Genomic DNA, 21,263 nt, shown 5'->3' on the forward strand with positions numbered 1-21,263 from the left:
CAATCAATAAAACAAAGGTCTGTCCCATTGTATACCAATCAATGGGATACATTACATGTTGACCTGCATTCTTTCAAATGTATATAATTAATCATTAAAACAGATGTGTAACAAATAAGAAATGCAAATTCCACAGAAGGCATTAAATTATTATTATTTTCAATCATTTCACAATAATTGCATAATTGTGTTTGAATATCTGAGTAATTAAAGTAATTATACATTTGTCCAAAATAGCTGGTTCAGATATGGTTAATCCAGCTGCCCTGTGATCAGATGAATCCATATTATTTATTTTTTCAACATCAAATGCGTAATTTCTTATCGTACAAATATTGTCATATTTATTTTAATTATGATCAAGTAATTAATTCCAGTACAGCTCAATTACATAAGGGGATGCAGACCAGAGAAAGAATTTCGTCTTGTTTACATCAGGGTCCCCCATTTTCAATTCATCATAACATATATGACACACACGACACAGATAGACAGTACTGCTACATCTATACATTTATGACATACCAGATTTGCAAATACAGTACTGTTTATGATACAAAAAGAGTCCAGAAAAGAGAGTACATTTGATGTAGAAACTGTTGGAGGAGGTTGGGTAGGAGGCGTCTCTACAATTCGTAGCCGCATTTCTGCAGACCCCTCTCTGATTGGTTGAGGCCATTTCTGCAGACCCCTCTCTGATTGGCCGAGCGCACGCATGCGCATGAGCCGCGACAAGCTCCTCTAGCCAGGAGTCGAAACTCCGTTAAGCTCCAGAGAGAGAGGCTGAAAACCCACAGTTGTTGCCCGACGGATGGGAGCCGAATCCCGGATCCGAGTTTTCTGATGAATAGCCCCAAAACATGGAGGTCGCAAACGCAATTTATACGCATGGAAGTATTGATTACGCCATAACGAATCATTAAAGAAAAATATACCGTTAACTGGAATATGTTGTTTGTGCCTTTACACATATGTTGGATAGGATTATGTAATTGGTTTGTCATTAAAAACCAATAATAATCGCTCGCCGGCTTCGCTGACCAGAGCTCTCTCAGATTCAACCTTTTAATTGCAGCCTGGAACATACATGTTTCGGAACCAATGTGTAACTAGACAGTTACAATATAACATTTATATTAATTAACCCAGTTAATGCCTTAAGAGAAAGAGTCTGGTGGTCAATTGCTACGGAAATGTTGTGTCTTACTAATAATAACTAATTGAGTTTATTTTTGTTGGGAAGAAGGATGGGGACCTTCGACCCTGCATTGACTATCGCCAACTCAACGAGATCACCATTAAGAACAAATATCCTCTTCCTCTCATGAACTCCACCTTCGAGCCCCTCACCCAGGCTACCGTCTTCACCAAACTGGACCTCCGGAGTGCCTACCATCTGGTCCGTATCCGAGAGGGCGATGAATGGAAGACCGCCTTCAAGACTCCCAGGGGTCATTACGAGTACCTGGTGATGCCGTTCGGCCTCACCAACGCTCCGGCGGTATTCCAGGCGCTCATGAACGACGTCCTCCGTGACATGCTCGAGGAGTTTGTGGTGGTATACCTGGACGGCATCCTCATCTTCTCCAAGACCCTCGAGGAACACGTCCAGCATGTCCGCTGTGTGCTGGAGCGCCTACTCCACAATCGGCTCTTCGTTAAGGCAGAGAAGTGCCATTTCCACTCCGACTCCGTCGATTACCTAGGCTTCATCGTGGAGAGCGGCCTGACCCGAGCTGACCCTCGCAAGATCCGGGCCGTGGAGGAGTGGCCGAAACCCACCTCTCAGAGGGAGCTACAGAGCTTCCTCGGGTTCGCAAACTTCTACCGGAGATTCATCCGGAACTACAGCCAGGTGGCGGAACCACTTACCAGGCTGACCTCTCCCTCCCTGCCATTTGACTGGTCTCCAGCGGCCTGCGCTGCGTTCCGTTCCCTCAAGAAGAGGTTCACCACCGCCCCGGTCTTGCTCCACCCAGACCCCAAGAGGCAGTTCATTGTGGAGGTGGACGCCTCGGATACTGGACTAGGGGCTATCTTGTCTCAGCGGTCGGCGACGGACTAGAAGGTCCATCCGTGCGCTTTCTACTCACATCGTTTCCTTCCTGCCGAGAGGAACTATGACATTGGCAATCGGGAGCTGCTGGCGGTAGTGGCTGCCTTGGAGGAGTGGCGTCATTGGCTGGAGGGGGCCGAGGAACCGTTCACCATTTGGACGGACCATAAGAACTTGACGTACATCCGTGCTTCTAAGCGCCTCAACGGCCGGCAGGCAAGGTGGGCCAGCTTCGGTTCGACTTCTCGCTGACCTTTCGCCCTGGGTCCCGCAACACGAAGGCCGACTCTCTGTCCCGGTTACACTCCAAGGGGGCTCCGACCACTGAGGATCCGACTCCCATCCTCCCAGAGGCCAGGGTGGTGGGAGCGGTCACCTTGGGTATCGAAACCGTGGTCAGGCGTGCCCTACGTTTCCATCCCGCTCCCAGCAACGTACCCGTTCGTCACCTCTTCGTCCCCGACTCAGTCCGGTCCCGGGTTCTCCAATGGGGCCATACCAGCCGGTTTGCCTGCCACCCCGGCGTTCATCGCACTTACTCCTTCCTGGCTCGTCGATTCTGGTGGCCCACCATGAGGAACGACGTCAAGGAGTTTGTTTTGGCCTGCGCGGCCTGCGCCCGCAGAATGGCCTCCCACCAGGCACCCTCCGGGCTATTACAGCCACTTCCCATTCCGAGCTGCCCTTGGTCCCATGTGGCGTTGGACTTCGTCACAGGTCTTCCTTCGTCCCAGGGAAACACGTGCCTTCTGACTGTGGTGGATCGGTTCAGCAAGGGGGTTCACCTCGTGGCCCTTCCCAAGCTTCCCTCGGCTTCCGAGACTGCGGACCTCCTGACAAGCCACGTGTTCCGCCTCCATGGTTTTCCCCAGGACGTCGTCTCGGACCGGGGTCCCCAGTTCACTTCCCAGGTATGGCGGGCCTATTGCAAGGGATTGGGGGCAACTGTCAGTCTTTCGTCTGGTTATCATCCCCAGACTAATGGACAAATAGAGAGGATGAACCAGAGCGTGGAGTCTGCTCTCCGTTGTGTTGCCGCCGAGAGACCCGCTTCCTGGAGCCGGTTCCTCCCCTGGGTCGAGTACGCCATCAACTCCCTGGTCAGTTCCGCCACCGGCCTCTCGCCATTTGAGGTATCCCTGGGCTACCAACCCCCTCTTTTCCCTGCATAGGAGTCGGAAGTGGCAGTTCCCTCCGTGCAGGATCATCTCGACCGGTGGTGTAAGGTCTGGGAGATCACCAGGACTGCGCTGCTCTGGTCATCGGAGCGCGCCAGTCATGGAGCTGACCGACGCCGGATCCCTGCGCCGACGTACCACCCTGGGCAGAGGGTATGGTTGTCCGCCAAGGATCTTCCGCTTCGATCCTCGACCAAGAAGCTTAACCCCCGGTTCGTCGGCCCTTTTGAGATCCAGAAGGTGCTCAGTCCCGCGGCGGTGAGTCTTAAGCTTCCTGCGTCCATGCGCATTCACCCCGTTTTCCATGTGTCCCGGGTTAAACCTGTCTCTCTCAGTCCCCTGATGCCTCCTGCTCCAGATCCGCCTCCTCCCGAGATGGTGGACGGACACCCCCAGTGGAAGGTCCGTCAGCTCATGGACGTCCGACGGCGGGGACGGGGGTTCCAGTACCTGGTGGACTGGGAGGGATACGGTTCCCGAGGAACGGAGCTGGGTCTCCCGCCAGCTCATCATGGACTTCCATCGGTCCCATCCGGGGAGGCCGAGGCCAGGCAGGTCGCCGGGTGGCTCCAGTGGAGGGGGGGGGTACTGTGAGGATTGGTCCGATTCCGCACGCTTCAAGGTACCAATTACTTTCGCGCACCTGAAGTGAGTTCTAATCAGCTCTGTGGAGCCCTTATATACTCTGGTGTTCCTAACGTTCTGTGTCGGGTCGTTTTGGATTACCACTGGCTGCTGCTTGTTTCCTCCCGTGTTGTACCTCGTCTTTTTTTTTTTTTTCGTCTATGGAAGTCGCCGCTGTTGCTTTTCTCTGCCATCCGTTGGATCTGTGCCTCGTTGCCCGCTTTGCGCAATTGCGCCTGGGTGAGTTTTGGAACGTACTTTTTGGATACTCTGTTTTTCCTCGCATCTTCCTGACTCGGGACCTTTCTGTTTTTTGTGTGTTTGGGTAACACTGAAGATGTGCCACTTGTGTTTTTACTGGACTCAGCTAAACTTGTGTGTTTGGTAAACACCGAAGATTTGTCACTTGTGTTTATACTGGACTCAGCTAAGGAGGACTGGACTGCCTTGTATTCCGTTCGCTTGTTTGTTGACAATTCTCTCTCTCTCTGTTCCTCCAGAGTGGATCTTCAAGTAGCTGCAGAGCCGCAGAGTCAGAGGCGCAACGCCACAGTGCTGTCTCTGCTCTGAGACGAGCTGCAGAGCCGCAGACAACTCTGCCCAGAACATTCCCCTTGTGTTTTTTGTTGTTTTGCTATTCTCTGTTATTGGAAATAAATACGCCCTGGTTTTTGGCTAACTCTGAACTACCTGTCTGTGCCGTGCTGTTGGGGTTGGTAACAAACCATAACAAGGTCTTCACTATAGGCGTTCGGAGATAACGCGGCCGGTTCCAGTTCTAGACCACCACTAAGCTCCATTATCTATTTCTCTCTTTCCCTTTCCTTGGCATAGTATCCTAGTATTACTCTTTGTGTTCTTTACTATTAAAGTCGAACCTGTTCAAGAGTATACCTTCTCCGTCTCTGTGATTGCCTACAACAATTGGAACTCACCTACCTCCATCCTGACAGGAGGCTGGTAATAGCCCCCAACGTGTATTATACTAAATGCATTGGCGTTCCATCCCTACACATGCTACAATAAAAAAAATCAAATGCATATGATAGGTATTATGTTCCATCATGAATGCATGAAAGGTATCGATCAAAGTATCGACCCCCCCGGTCGATATTTTGATCGTCACCAATAGAATACGTTATGGACTAGCGTTACACACATACGCTCGGATCGCAATGAAGGCATGCTTTGATCAACGCTAGATTGATATCATATAGCCCTTACCTTGACTAGGATCTGCCCCAAAAAGAATATTCCAATTATCTGATCACGTGTCCCAGTATTGGTGTCGATCGTGTCGCCAACATAATCTGCCATGCATCATCCATCTGGAGCATTTGATGCTCCTCAAGCCGATCGGGACAACCGCTCCCCTTGCGCGACATGGAAAAGTCTGCCGGGACCTATATAATCGACGCACAGCCCAATACACAGAGTGTCAAAGGGTGCTCGATACGGCCGCCTGGTAGGATGCGGCCGGTATTGCACTTTTGGGATCTCAGACTCATCCCCTATGATAACACCAAGCTCCCTGGATGGATAATGAATGGAAATATCGAATAAAAGAAATAATGATGAAAACTCGACTTTTCTCGGGTTTGGCGCTCAAACATCGGCGAGTTAAACCGACTTTATTCGGGTATGGCGTCCATCGAGTTAATACGGACTGACTTGATCTATTTGTGACGTGAAATAAATCTCAGACTTAAGAGGAGGCGGCACGGTGGTGTAGTGGTTAACACTGTCGCCTAGAACACACCCTCTTTTTGACAGGTTGGTTTGAATTTCACAGCGCGCGGAAGCTTTGAGTTTGATAGTGAGATAGTTGGTTAAAGTGAGTATAGAGTAAGTAGTAGAGTGTTATATTGTTTTTTGTATAGTGTAGTTTCCCCCAACGGCTTTTAGCTGTTTGGGGGAAATTGACATTTGTCTCGAGGCTCGGACGGGAAATCATGGCAACAAACATTTCGAACGGCGGGCGGATTCCGAGACAGACGGATGAAATGAATGAATGAAAATATGAGTTAAGATTAACAGTTGAGGTGGACATTGAGGGGCCTGATATAGTCACAATGATGGAGCTTTTGAGGGCGATAAAGTCAGAGTGTGGGACCGTCATTGGATGTCAATACAAGACGCCCAAGAAGTATGAAATCATGTTGATGGATGAGAAGGTGAAGGAGAAACTGATGGACGGTTTTAAAATCAAGGACAGTAGGATAATGGCAACAGAACTGTCGAACGATGAGGTTGTCGTCTCTTTTTTGGGTCTGCCTTTATACATAACGGATGAGGACATTCTCGAGAAACTGAAGCTATGGGGAGTGGCGGCGGTAACGCAGATCAAGAGAAGGTTGTGGCCTGGAACGAACATTATAGACGGCACAAGGTCCGTAAAAGTGAAGTTCACTGAGTAGGTCAAATCCCTGCCGTATTCGACCCGGTTTGAGAATCAACAGGGGACGGTACATTTTAGAGTGATCCATAATAGGCAGGTGAGAGTTTGTAGGCTGTGTCTTCAGCCTGGTCACGTCCTGAGAGATTGCCCGGACTTTAAATGCCACAATTGTGCCCAGCAAGGACACTATGCTAGAGAGTGTGACACTGAACGAAAGTGCAGGGGATGTGATGAAAAGTATGCGCAGTGTACATGCACGCCCTCGAAGCGCTACGAGGAGCAGGGTACGAGAGGTGAGACCGGTGGGGCTGCCAAGAAGAGTGGAAACGACGGAGGAGAAGCCACTGAGACGGAGAAAACAGGTGGAGAGGACGAGGGTGAGGCAGAAGCAGATGATGAAGACGAAGGAGAGGAAGAAGACGAAGAAGACGAAGGAGACGATGAAGCGGAGGAGGATGAGGAAGAGGAGATCACGCAGACCCCAGATGGAGATCAAGTGGAGACGGCGACAGGGGAGAGCGCAGAGCTGAGTGTGCGGCAGAGTGAACAGGAGAGTGACGGCCCTAGCACACAGCACACAGATGACGAGGAGAAGGAGCTGACAGCGCGGCAGAGAGAGAGAGAGGACACAGCAGGCCTAAATGAAAACATAGATGGTTTTGATTCGGGACTGCTGAGGTCACTGAAGTCCATGGAGAGACAGCTGGAATCGGGGGCATCTACAGGCGAAACAAGAGCTACTGGATCTGGGCCGCGGACCCGGGGAGGCAGCGCTGGAGGTCGAGGAGGCGGCAGAGCGCATCTGGCGGCGCGCGACGAAAAGGACGCGGCAGAGGGAACGCCTACATGCGCGGAGGAGAGGAACAAGAGGGAAGGGTCTATAGGAGACTCAGAGGGGTTGCCAGGGACCGGGGAAGAGGTGGGGGCTACATCAGAGGACTCTGAGGAGATGGACACCAGCCCATCTGCTATCAACCTACTGAAAAGAAAATCAAGAGAGGACAGAGGTGCTAAAGGGAGGTGTATTAAGAAGGTATGATAAGGTATGATATATAGGATAATCAATATATTTTTCATCATGTGTGCTGCCATCACTGTAACATCGCTTAATGTGAATGGACTGAGGAACAAAACAAAAATTGAGCAGGTGATATCGACTTTTAATACAGATATAGTGATGCTGCAGGAAACGTGGTGGACGGAAAATATAATGAATGATGTGAAAAGAAAATGGACTGATGTATTATATGTAAATCATGGTACAGAGCGATCATGTGTAGCAGTATTATTTAAAAAAGACGTAGTGGAAAATATAAAGGTAATATATGAGGACGCAGGAGGGAGGGTGATTATATTAGAATTTGAACATCAGGGAGTTTTGTTTAGATTAGGGAATATATATGCGCCCAATGTAGAGAAAATTAGGATGTTTTTTTTTGAAGGGCTAAAGGTAGGGTGACCAAACGTCCTCTTTTGCCCGGACATGTCCTCTTTTCACGCCCTGTCCGGGGCGTCCGGGGGGGGTTTATAAATGCATGGAAATGTCCGGGGTTTCATTGTTTTTCATTTTCAGTTTCAGTTTCACGGCCATTTGCGAGCATCTGAAGGCTCGGGACTGCATTTCTCGCCGAACATATAAATTACCGAATTAAAGCGCTGTTCGTTGCCGTTCGAATGCCATCTGAATCGCCCAAATCCGTGCCTCGGTTCTCGAGTTACATGCCGATATGTCAGGCGTGCAACTTTTTACATGGCGCGCCAGAATATCACCCCGGACTCCCATACAGCTGCAGAGCCGCAGAGCCAGCGGCACTCTCAGGGCCGCGCGCTGACGGCCGTGCTGTGAGGGCCGCTCAGCAGCGCCACCCACCCAATGGCTGAATTGCCAATGGCTGAATTGGAGTATTGCACTGTGCGGGCACAGCTGCGAGATCCGCGCGGGGCCAGACTCGAGTGAGTAAATTAACTATACTTTTGCTCACACAATATCTTGAATGAATGCGTTTATTTATTTCGAACATAAATTGAAAATAAATAATAATAAAAAACAAGTAATAAACAGATTAAAAAACAAACAAACAGGAGTATAGAATGAAGTGTAAACGTATGTATTCCTACCCCCTTGATTGATTGATTGATTGATTGATTGATTGATTGATTGATTGATTGATTGATTGATTGATTGAAAACTTTATTAACAGATTGCAGAATGGGTACAATACAGTACGGCTCAATACACACAATTGTTAAGGGGATGCAGACCAGAGAAAGACTTTCATCTTGTTTACATCAGGGTCCCCCATTTTCAATTCATCATAACATATGACATACATGACATACAGATATAGGCCGTGAGCCAGGGCCCCAAATTTGGGCCGCGGCTACCATCTTGGGGGACTAACTTTCATAGTGATTTTTGGGAAGGTATACACCCCTGCTTCTAGAAAATATGTGATAGCAATGCAGCAGTTGCCTCCAAATGTGTGCTATCACATGTTTTATAACACTACCAAGCATATTTTTCAGGCCTCCTGTCCGAAATTACATGCCCCAAATTAATCATGATAGCTCCTGAACCATAAGGCCTATATGCATGTTTCTGGTCTCCTTTGATAGGTAACAAGCTAGGACATATGAATCCAGTGTAAGTAAACCCACATCTATTACCATTCCAGAGTAAATGGAGATACAATGAAGGAAAACATCATATTTTTACCCTAACCTGGTACATAATCTTAATTTAAAAGGCAATATGACCATTATAACCAATATTCCATGGATAATAATGCAACTGTATGTGTTCTCCTACTCCTTGACTACAAATCTAACTCTGGATGTGATGAAAATACACAAAAAATACAACATTTATGATACAATTTATAAAGATATCCCATTTGATCCATGGACATGACTTTTCAAGGCTGTCTAGATCTATAATTATTGTCATCTGACTCCACCCACCCATATGAACAAACATTTGATTGGATGTCTATAAGCCAACCACTGTTCTAACATCATCTAAAGTGGACTGCATTAGAGCCTTCTTTCAGCAAGCATGGACGATCGTGATCCTAGGAGAAAGCGTAAAGAACATTTTAATCAATTAATCATGTGTTAACATGTTACTGTGCGGGTTAAGAGGTTAAGCTGTTACTGTGCAGGTTAAGAGGTTATTCAACTTGAACGTAAACACACAGGTGATTTTTTCATCAGCAATGTTAGTGATTATTATTTTTAGTTTTTTTTGTTTCATGTACTGTGGTGAGAGAGACGAGTAGAGTAGATTTAGATCTGGAGTAGCTGAATCAATTTGCATCAGAATGGAGAGCCATACACACAGAGATTCTATGAAACAGTGTATCATACACCAGGACACATCAAAAGAAGATGATGACCATTTAGTTAGTCCTCAAGACTATACATCCTGGGAAACATTACTTGAAGCAGCCAAAGTGAGAAAGTATGCCCCTATTTTAGATGTTGCGCAAGAACTTGGAGAAAAAGAAGTCCCAAGAATCTACTATCACGGAAAATGCTGAAGCCTATTCACCATGAAGAGAGACTTAGAGACTCTGAAAAGGAAAGTCAAAGACAGCATTACTGATGAAGCTGGTGATACATCAAAAAGGCCAAGGAGGAGATCTTCATCAGAAGCAAGAGTGTATGATAAAATCTGCATTTTTTGTGATAGGATGAAGAACGTTCTAAAGGGCTCCCAGGTGCGTGAAAAGCTGTACAAGCTTTACAACTCAGAGCTGACCAAACACTACGAGAATGTGCAACCCAAAATGGAGATGAAAAGATTCTAGCAGTAACAAGCAGAGACATAGTAGCTGCAGAGGCGCACTATCATCGTGCATGCTATAAGGATTACACCAGAATGAAGAAAAAGGCACCTGAGTACAAAGAGAATGATGAAGAAACAGATAGTGATGAACTCAGAATGTATAAAAGGATTGAAAGGGAAGCCTATAAAGACCTTTTCAATTATATCAGAACTGATATCATACCCAACAAGATGATTGTACAAGTCACTTCTTTGGTCACGAAACTTGAATCTTTCATGCTATCCGGTGGAGTTACACTCAGGCAAGATCGTCGTCGTCGCGCGGTCTTGCCCTGGAATATCACGCGTGCGCCTACTTCTCCATACTGCCCATGCCACAAGAGAGGGATACCCATCTGTAGTTATCTGCTCAGAAGACACAGATGTCTTTATCATGTCTTTAGCATTCTGTGACAAGATTGAGGCCCCATTGTTCCAGATGTGTGGCAGTAAATCCTGTGCACGGCTTGTGGACATCAGGAAGGTTGCTGCGACTGTTGGCGTAGAGGTGTGTAGGGCTCTCATCGGGTTGCATGCAGGATGTGACACTGTAAGTGCTTTTGCAGGCAAAGGGAAGACAATTAAGTGCCCTAAAAATTCTGACCAGCAACAGGCAAAATCAGGACATATTCTCAGAGTTCGGTCAGGAATGGGATCTCTCCCCAGAGCTGATGGACAAACTAGAAGCATTTACATGTCTCCTGTATGCCCCAAAAGCATCAACCACCAACGTCAATGAGCTCAGATATCACCTTTTCTGTGCCAAAAAAGGTGAACTTGAAAGTCATCAACTCCCACCATGCAAGGACTGCTTAACAAAACATGCACAGAGAGCCAACTACCAGGCTGGTATATGGAGAAGATGTTTGGAGAAGGACCCACAAGTGCCACGCCCTGTTGGCAGAGGCTGGAAGATGGAGAGAGAAGAGGAAGCTGAACAGTTGGTGGTGGACTGGATGGAAGGCCAGCCAGCACCCGATGCCATCCTGGATCTACTGGCCTGTAACTGTCCAAAGAAATGTTCACTCCCAAGATGTATGTGTTGCAAATGGCCTCAGGTGCACTGACATGTGTAGACTGGCAGACTGTGAGAACCAGGCATCCACCTCAGATAGTGTGGAAAGTTCTGATGAAGATGTGGAAGACATGGAAGACTTGGACAATTATTATGATTACTAGGTTATTAACAGTAAACCAATTGAGCCACCAACAGCGCCACGGATAGAGACTAAGAACTGTCTGTACTTTCCAAAATAAACTAATATTTTTCTGAAAACCAATAAGCATTATATCATTGTATAGGTCTAACTGGGCTGAAAACATTGATAGGTCACATGGCATAACACTATGTGGCCCTATATGAATGTTGAATATGCATATTGATCAATAGTCATTGTTTTTTATTACGATTTCAATGTTTTGGGGAGATTTATGTTTTTGTAACATGGCAGTATTGAAATAAATAGTGTTTTGGAGTAAAATTACCAGCAAACAGTCAACATGTAAACGGTAACCATGGCCAAAACATTTACATCATCTGAGTATACCTTTTTAAACGGTATCATAAATGTTGTATTTTTAGTGTATTTTCATCACATCCAGAGTTAGATTTGTAGTCAAGGAGTAGGAGAACACATTCAGTTGCATTATTATCCATGGGTTATTGGTTATAATGGTCATATTGCCTTTTAAATTAAGATTATGTACCAGGCGAGGGTAAAAATATGATGTTTTCCTTCATTGTATCTCCATTTACTCTGGAATGGTAATATATGTGGGTTTACTTACACTGGATTCATATGTCCTAGCTTTTTACCTATCAAAGGAGACCAGAAACATGCTTATAGGCCTTATGGTTCAGGAGCTATCATGATTAATTTGGGGCATGTAATTTCGGACAGGAGGCCTGAAAGATATGCTTGGTAGTGTTATAAAAGCTGTGATAGCACACATTTGGAGGCAACTGCTGCATTGCTATCACATATCTTCTAGCAGCAGGGGTGTATACCTTCCCAAAAATCACTATGAAAGTTAGTCCCCCAAGATGGTAACGACCAACCCTACTGGCTCACGGACTATAGACAGTATTCAGTATACCTTCACACTCTATTATCTTATGCAACTCATATTCACTCCACAAACTGAAATATAGCCTACACACATTGTTGAATGAACAGCCTGTTTCTTGAAGTTTGACTCTCCTCTAAATTGTAACCCCCCTCTCTATAACATCATTTTTGGATGTTACCCGGGAGTGAATTGTTTCATGCTTTAAACATGATTTGTGCAGTCTTAAATTCAGCCAGGTCCCAGAGTTTCATGGCATGTGATTTAAAAAAGAGTGTGTTTGTGTGTTCCAGATATCCTACCTTATTGATAATCAAATCAAAATCAAATGTATTTGTAAGGCCCGACAACACACGTTAATGTCCCTTCAGGCCCATGTTCCTTCAGGCTATGGATTTGTGGTGTTTTCCAGCTTATACAAAAAATATATATATTATTTTGGAATATTGCAACTATACTACACAAAAACGTGAGTACACAAGTTCAACTCATGTTCAGCCCTGTGTTACTCATTAGCACTAAAAGTGATTTTTGCATGTGCTATAAGCATAAAGTATAAAGATAAGCTTTGCAAAAAAAGTATGCAGTCCTCAAGTTCAAGTAAAAAAAAATTGCCACTTTTCTGGGCGCATGTTATGTGGTTAAATTTGGGATATTGCAACCACTGCATAAAGATGTGAGTACACAAGTGCACGTTCAACTCAAGTTCAGACCTATATGCTACTCTATTTCATTAGCACTAAAAGTGATTTTCCTTTTTTGCATTAGTAACTTCAGAATGTTATCTTTCAAAAGAGACCAGGCTTATGCATGTGCTATAAGCATAATGTATAAAGATAAGCTTTACAAAAAAAGTATGCAGTCCTCAAGTTCAAGTATAAAAAAAAATTGCCGCTTTTCTGGGTGCATGTTTCCAAGCATATGTTAAAACAATAGAGGCATCTTTGAGTAAACTTTGAGTAGAGATTCAAGATTCAAGAGGTTTATTCATCACATACAGTACAGTACACAAGACATAGTGAAATGAAGGTGGCCATGCCCGCTTCGATTGTGCAAAGTATCATTAAGTATCTCGAGGCTGGGGCCAGCATGTCCTCTTTTTTGGAAATGAAAATATGGTCACCCTAGCTAAAGGTGCACATGAAGGGGAATTGTTTGTTTGTCGGTGACTTTAACACTTTGCAAAGTAGGTTAGATACTATGAGCAAGATTTCCAAGTGTGAAACAGCTAGAAATACACTAACAGAAATAATTTCTGGTGTGGATCTAGTGGATATGTGGAGAGAGGAGAATTCTGGGAAAAGAGGGTTTACAAGGAAACAAGTGGTGGCGGGCTGCTTAAGGCAAAGCCGGATTGATCTATGTCTGGTTAAACGGGAAATACGGAATTACATTAACAATATAGAACAGAAGTTAAATTTTTTGAGTGACCATGCGGCTGTGTGTTTTGATTTAGGAATAGAAATACAAGGGAGAGGTGGGGGTGTGTGGTGTTAAATACAAGTGTACTGAGTGAGGAGAAATATAAAAAAAAAATATATATGGGTATGTGAAAGCTGAAATGGAAAACCCAATGTTTAATGAAAATGTGGGTATGTGGTGGGAACAAGTTAAAATTAATGTAAAAAAGATAAGTATAAGATATACAAAGGCCAGAAATTATAAAAACAAAAGAGAAGAATGGGAATTAAAATGGTTGCTAGCGGAAGAAGAGGAAAAATTTAAAGAAAATCCAGAACACAGTGCAGAGAAGTATACAGAGCTAGAGGCAAAGTGGGCAGAGAATGAAAGAAGAAAGTGCATGGGAGCAATAATGAGGAGCAAGGCGAAATATGCCCTTGAAGGAGAAAGGAGCACCTCGTTTTTTCTAGGCCTAGAAAAAGGTAAACAGAGAAGGACATACATAAGAGAGCTAGAAAACGAAAAAGGGGAAAAAGTGAATGACTTAGTTGGAATATTGGATACAGTGGAATTTTTTTATAAAAAATTGTACAAGAGTGAAGGAGTGGATATTGAATGTGTAAACAATGTACTGGAAACTGTGAAAATGAGATTAGATGATGAAGGGGATAGAGTGATGTGTGATGGTGAAATCACTGAAAAAGAAGTGAGGGAAGCGATTCAGGGCTTGCAGAATAACAAAAGTCCTGGGCTTGATGGTTTGTCAGGAGAATTTTACAGGGCTTTTGTTGGTCTGCTAGCACCTATTTTGTTGAAAGTGTACAGAGAAATAGAGAGGAATGGTGAGTGTAATGAAGAAATGACCACTGGTGACTTGACAATTTTATTTAAAAACAAAGGGTGTAAAACAAAGTTAGAAGGATATAGGCCTATACGTTTGTTGAATTCTGATTATAAGGTGCTTACCAAAATTCTGGCCAACAGGGTCAAGAAAGTAATTGGGAGCATAGTGGCGCCAACCCAGGCCTACAGTGTTCCGGGTAGGGACATCACATAAACTGTAAGAACGATTAAGGATATAGTAAATTATGTAAATTATAATAATGATGATTGTGCAGTACTCAGTGTGGACTTTAACAAGGCTTTTGACCGGGTTGAGCATTTTTTCCTGATCAGGGTCATGGAGGTTTTTGGTTTTGGGGAGAGGATGGTCAACTGGGTACGTGTTTTGTATAAAGATGCAAAATTCTGTGTGAAATGTAACGGGTGTATTACAGATGTGTTTAGGGTGGAGCGGTCTGTTAGGCAAGGGTTTCCTCTTTCAGCTTTGCTCTATGCGATTTCCGCAGAGCCTATGGCCACATACATAAAAAGTAAAAAGGAAATAATTGGAATAGGAATACCCTACGGGGAGCAGAGTTTGATCCACCAATATGCGGACGACACTACCTTTACGGTGAGAGACATGGAGAGCATAAATAGAATTATGAAGTGCGTAGAGGTATATGGTAAGGCATCTGGAGCCAAAATTAATGTTGATAAGACTGAGTTATTGTGTGTAGGTAAAGTAAAAATGAGTGATTGTGTGGTTCCGCTGAAAAAAGCAGAGGGGCACATAAAGATATTGGGTGTGTGGATAGGGATAGAGGAGAAAGAGGAGAGGGATTTAACGTGGGTAGGTATAATTAATAAGATTAAACAGGTGCTTCAATTTTGGAAGCAACGCACACTAAAATTGAAGGGTAAGGTTGTGGTGATAAATAGCTTATTGATGTCTAAACTGACATATGTGTTAGGTGCCTTGGATATGCCAGAGGCAATAGAAAATGAGATTAATAGGGTTGTGGCGGACTTTCTGTGGTGGGGGAAGTCACCAAAAATCGCCCACAAAGTCTTAATAGGTAAGTGTAATGAGGGTGGTTTGAATTTAATTGACATAAAGGTAAGGAAGAAAACTGTAAGATTGAAATGTGTACAGAAATATATTTACGATGAGACCAAATACGGATGGAAGTGTTTTTTTAAAGAGAGCCTAGAGAAGGTAGGTAGGTGTGGTGACAATAGCTTATTTATGGGCTTTAAGCCTTTAATGACGGAAAATATACCGGAGATGTATAGGGAGGTATTACAGGCATGGGCAGAGTACCTGCCTAACATTGTATATGATTGTGTGGGACTGGATATGGTTTTAAATCAGCCAGTATTCCTGAATCCCAGGATATGCCACAATAACAATGTATTGTATAGTAAAATCTTCCTGAGAGCAGGGATGACACAGATAAAGGATTTTGTATATGAGTATGTGCCAGGTTTTCTCCAGGTGCAGGCCATTTAGGGCGAGCTGGGGAATAATCAAATATACAGATTGGAAGAGATATGTTTTGTTTGGTGCATTAGATGGAAAGAAGGAGGAGAGAAATCTCATCAATTATGTATTGAGTCATGCCAGGTATGCGGTTGTCTTGAGAAGGCGAATAACTTTTTCTGAGCAGAGAAAGGTGGAAGTATGGCCAATCTTTTTGAATTGAATGAAAAGGGATGTTATGTTGACAGAGAAATTGCTGAGTAAGGAGATATTTAAGAGATGGTTCATTAACATTGGTAAATGTGTTAAGTTTGGAAAAGGTAAAGTAGAGTTTGGTTTTGGGTTTGTTTGGGTGGGATAGGGGAGGTTTTTTGGTTATGCTTGATTTGTTGTATAGGAAATAAGTATATATAACACTGTTTTCTTTGTGGCTTGTTCTGTTTTTGTTGGTTGATTTAGGGAAGCGCAAAAGAAGGGGGTGGGCTATGCCTGGGAAATGTGAGTAAGACATTTAAATAATATAGTGTGTATATATATATATATATATATATATATATATATATATATATATATATATATATATATTAGTGCTGTCAGGCGATTAAAAAAATTAATCTAATTAATTACAGGATTTGTAATTAATTAATCTAATTAATCGCATTTTAATCGCATAACCATTTTATGCCTGATATTCTATATTCTATAATCATATTTCAAATTGCATGTGTCCGGATGGCAGAATTCAGTACTGTATCTACAAAACCTTCTGTTTAATCATCTTCCATCTATTAATTTGCTTAGATTTTTCAGGTCTGGTCAATTTGAGCATGGTGTTATTCACAGTCAAAGATAACAAAAAAAATATTGATATTCTCATTTGGTTCATTACAATTTACTCAAAATAAAATTTTCATTCAATCAATCACAGCACAGATTGAGTGATTGAATGAAAATGTTATTAACAGATTGCAGAATGGGTACAATACAGTACGGCTCAATACACACAATTGTTAAGGGGATGCAGATCAGAGAAAGACTTTTGTCTTGTTTACATCAGGGTCCCCCATTTTCAATTCATAATGAATTGTAAGTAAGGGTGCAACTTGCACTGTGCAATCCATTCTTTGTGGATCTAGCCCACAGTATTTCTGACACTGGGAATACATTCCCTGAGATTCATAGATGTCCCTAGAATCAGATACCAAGAACATGCAAATGGACCATATTAAAAAAAAATCTGTAAATGTGTATTCTACATTCTTATGGAATGAATGAGATACAAAAAAAAATTATTAAAAAAAAAAAAATAAAAAAAAAACTTTTTTTTGTAATTAATTTTGAGTTAATTTTCATAACGCGATAATTTGCTGTGTAATTAATTAATCTAATTAACGCGATAAACTGACAGCCCTAATATATATATATATATAGAAAATGCATAAAATGTAAACTGATTATTTTTTATAATAAAAAATAAATAAATAAAAAACACTGTCGCCTCACAGCTAGAAGGTCCTGGGTTCGATTCCTGCTTGAGGACCAGGGCCCTCATTTATCAACGTTGTGTACTGTCATGTACAGAGGTCTATTGACCATACAAGATAGTAATCTGGGCAGGTGTTACATGAGCAAAAAACAACCCCCTCAGTAGAAAAATGCTTCTCAAACAGTCCCGGGTAGGCAGATAGTAAACAAAGACGTTTTCAAATGGTAAATCAGGTTTTTATTACATAGTGGGGGTTTCAACCCACGGCCCTTTTCCCAAGGGAAAAGGGGATGTCATCGGTGGGGATTTCAACCCACACACACAAAGGGGAAAAAGGGAATGGAGGACAAACAAGACATATGAATAAAGTGGCAATGGCATACCGCCTACCAACACATATATATATCCAGTTCCACTTGAAGGGAACAATAGCAAAAAGGCAGTAAGGTATCACTCCACACTCAGTGGAAAATAGGCACAAAGGCCAACAAGAGGATACTCACTAGAGAAATGGCACCTAGGCCAACAATATATATATATGCACACAACAGTGGTCTAACCATGGCAACCTCACTCCTCTCTAGTCACCAGCAATTGACTGAGACTGAGGCGCCGAGACGTGTGTGTGCTGTCAGGTATTTGGCTACCCATCCCTCTTGAGCTAATTGCCAATCAGCTGTCATTCATTAGCAATCAGCACTCTTCAGTAGGGATGGGCAGCCCCTGACAGGGAGAGAAGAGACAGCATTAGCTCTCATGTTTACACACACACACATCATCTACAAAACATAACACATTAAATATACTAACCTGATGTTCAGAAGGTGTCATAAATACAGTAATAATGGTAATGACCAACCCACGTACCCAAGGTACGTCACACCTCCCCCCATAAGAGCGAACCTGTAGGGTTAGCAAAACATTATTACTTATTACCCAACATCCGATTAGTACCACCCACCAGGGAAAACAGAAACAACCAAAACAAAATTCTCCTCTCACAATCAATGCACGTATGCAAAAATAGACGCGCAGTGACGTCATTGAAAACTGCATGTAGCACACACCGACTACCGAATGCAAACCGGTCTCAAAAATGCGGTGAGATCTAACTCACAAAAAACCATGTCAAATGCACCTGGTCAGCTACACACCCAGCCTCCACCGTTTTAGAGCTCGCTTTAGAGTTTTTCTGCTCGGGCGACCCTGCTTGACGAATGCAACTTCAGGTGGTAGCGGTATGTCTTCCATCATCCACTCTCCAATAAAGGGTTCGGGAACTACCAGCTCCCCCTGAACTCTACATACAGCAACCTCTTCCATCTCTCCAACAGATGGCCCCCTGTCCTCGGCGAGAGCCGCCTCGCCACCGACAGAGTCACTCAAAAACAAAACTTGAGTTCGCATTCCGTCCTGTGCCTTGGTGACAACACAAGCAGAAAACACATTGGGGTGATTATTATCAACATTATCACAACACAAGTCAGCCAATGGAGCCTTTTCAACCCCCACTACAGGAATCACACTTTCCCCAGCTAACTTGCTCCCCACGACAAAATCAACACTCACACCTTTTGGTTTCTGGGCTGACTTTGTGATTTTGTCCTGTCGCTTCCTCAGCGTACGACATCCTTTCACCACATGGCCTGTCTCTTTACAATAATTGCACACCACCGGTCTCCTAGACGGCGGCGAGCGTGGCCGGATTGCCGACTCAATCAACGCATCGCACAGAACTTTCCCCCCAGCTATATCATTTCCCATGATAAAATCAATTCCGGCTACCAGAAAAGAGGAACGAACCGCCACGGGAAAACAACCTGTGACTAGTTTTGACCTCACATGTATCATATGTAACGGAGCGGGCGTGTAGCCCATCTCTATTCCGCATACAATAGCACTTGTATTACAAGACGACTCCACACTCAACGGCAATACATCCGCCAGCATAAAGGACTGTGAACCACCTGTATCACGAAGGATCCTCACCTCGTGCTGGTCACAGACCTTACCCGACAGTGACACAAAACCAGAAGATATAAAAGGATCAAAACAACTGTCCGGTTCCCTCCGCCCAGGGCGTGAGACAGTGCTAACCAACCCCACCACCTTTGGTTCCTGAGCTGGCCTGTCAGTATTTTGCCGATCGCGCACAAATGCATAACAGTCCGCCGCCAAATGACCTTGCTTGCTACAATAATCACAATGTCTCTTTTCTGACGGAGGCGAGCGTGGTCGAAATGATCGCTCGTCGCCTCCTACATACACATCATTTCGCACAGAACCATGTGATGCAGAAACATTTTTGTGGATCATTGCCAACTCGTCACACAAAACTGCAGCTTCCTGGAGGGTAGAAACCTTTCGCTCCTCCAACTGTATTATCATGTGTTCGGGCACAAATTTTTTAAATTGTTCCATGAGGATTAACTCACTCAAAGCCTCGACCCCATCCACTTTACACGCTTCACACCAACGAGTGAACACCATCCGTTGTTCATGGGAAAATGCGACATGTGTTTGCGAGGGAGCTTTACTTAGTCTCCTAAACCGCTGCCTATAAGCCTCCGGCACCAGTTCATACACGCGCAAGACAGCACCCTTCACTTTCACATATACCATGCTGTCCTCCTTTGATAAAAACTGGCATGCGTCTTGAGCCCTACCCGTGAGCCTATATTGCACTAATAGTGCCCACTGATCCTCCGGCCAATTCGCAGCCCCCGCTACCCGCTCAAAATTCAAAAAAAATGTATCCACCTCAGATTCTCGAAAAACAGGAACCATAGCAATATGTTGCCCAACATTAAAACTGCCATGGCCACCTTCAGATGAGGGTGAAGAAGAGCCAACACTCCCCAGCTCCATCCTCTTCAGTGTAATCTGGAGCTCTCTATCTCTTTCCTCCCTCTCTCGTACAGCTTCCCTGTTTCTCTCAGCTGGTCTGTCCTCTCTGTCAGCTGCTTTGTCCTGTCTATCTCTCTCAGCTGCTTTGTCCTCTCTGTCAGCTCTGTCCCGTCTATCTCTCTCAGCTGCTCTGTCCTCTCTGTCAGCTGCTCTGTCCTCCCTGTCTCTGTCCTCTCTGCGCAACAGCGCTCTCTCCTCCATCTGGAGACGGGCCAAACGCAGACTAGAGCGCGCATGGCCAGAAGATGTGGAGTCTTTATCCGAATTGCCTGCGGTCTCACTTTCAGCTCCGGCCGTACTACCATCCTTCCTAATAGCACCACCATCCATGTCAAGATCACGTAAGGGAGAGTTAACCCATTCGCCAGTGTGTGCAACCTCCTGATCACTATGACTCACTACTCCCTGAGCCGGGCTAAACACCTGTTGCTCCACCAACCCCGCTATAACAGCTGCCTTCATATCCGCCTTGGATTGGGAATTTTGTACAGCAATAGCAGAATGCCTAGCAATAAGGCCTAATTCCGCCTTAGTGCAACCTTCCACTTGACCCTCTGTCGGATCCGCTATAAAGGCTTCCAAAACAAATGGCGACACAGCCACATTATGTTTTTATGTGTGTGTGAGAAAAAAAAAAAAAAAATATACATATATATATCACGTCCTCACTTAATTAACCATGACCGTGCACAATAATAATAGACACATTCTGCTTTCATACCTCTTAACCAAAACAATCCAACTGACCACATCTACTAAATGAAAATAATAACAAATGGTCCTAACCACTCAACTAGGAGTCACCTGTGTCACTCTAGCCTATCCCAGATAAACTACTCCACTAGATGGATGAAAGGCTACAAATATCTTCAGTCGCTTACCGATTTCATTGCGCACTCCACCGGAATCACGACTCGTGCCCCCCACCCTCTAGCCAAGCAGGTGACCCCCCCGTTACCTATGTGGCAGAAAAATAGAATGGTTAAGAGCATCACAACAATAATGGTTTACATCA

This window comes from Notolepis coatsorum (assembly GCF_963971535.1).
Source record: "Notolepis coatsorum genome assembly, chromosome: 7".
NCBI lineage: Eukaryota > Metazoa > Chordata > Actinopteri > Aulopiformes > Paralepididae > Notolepis > Notolepis coatsorum.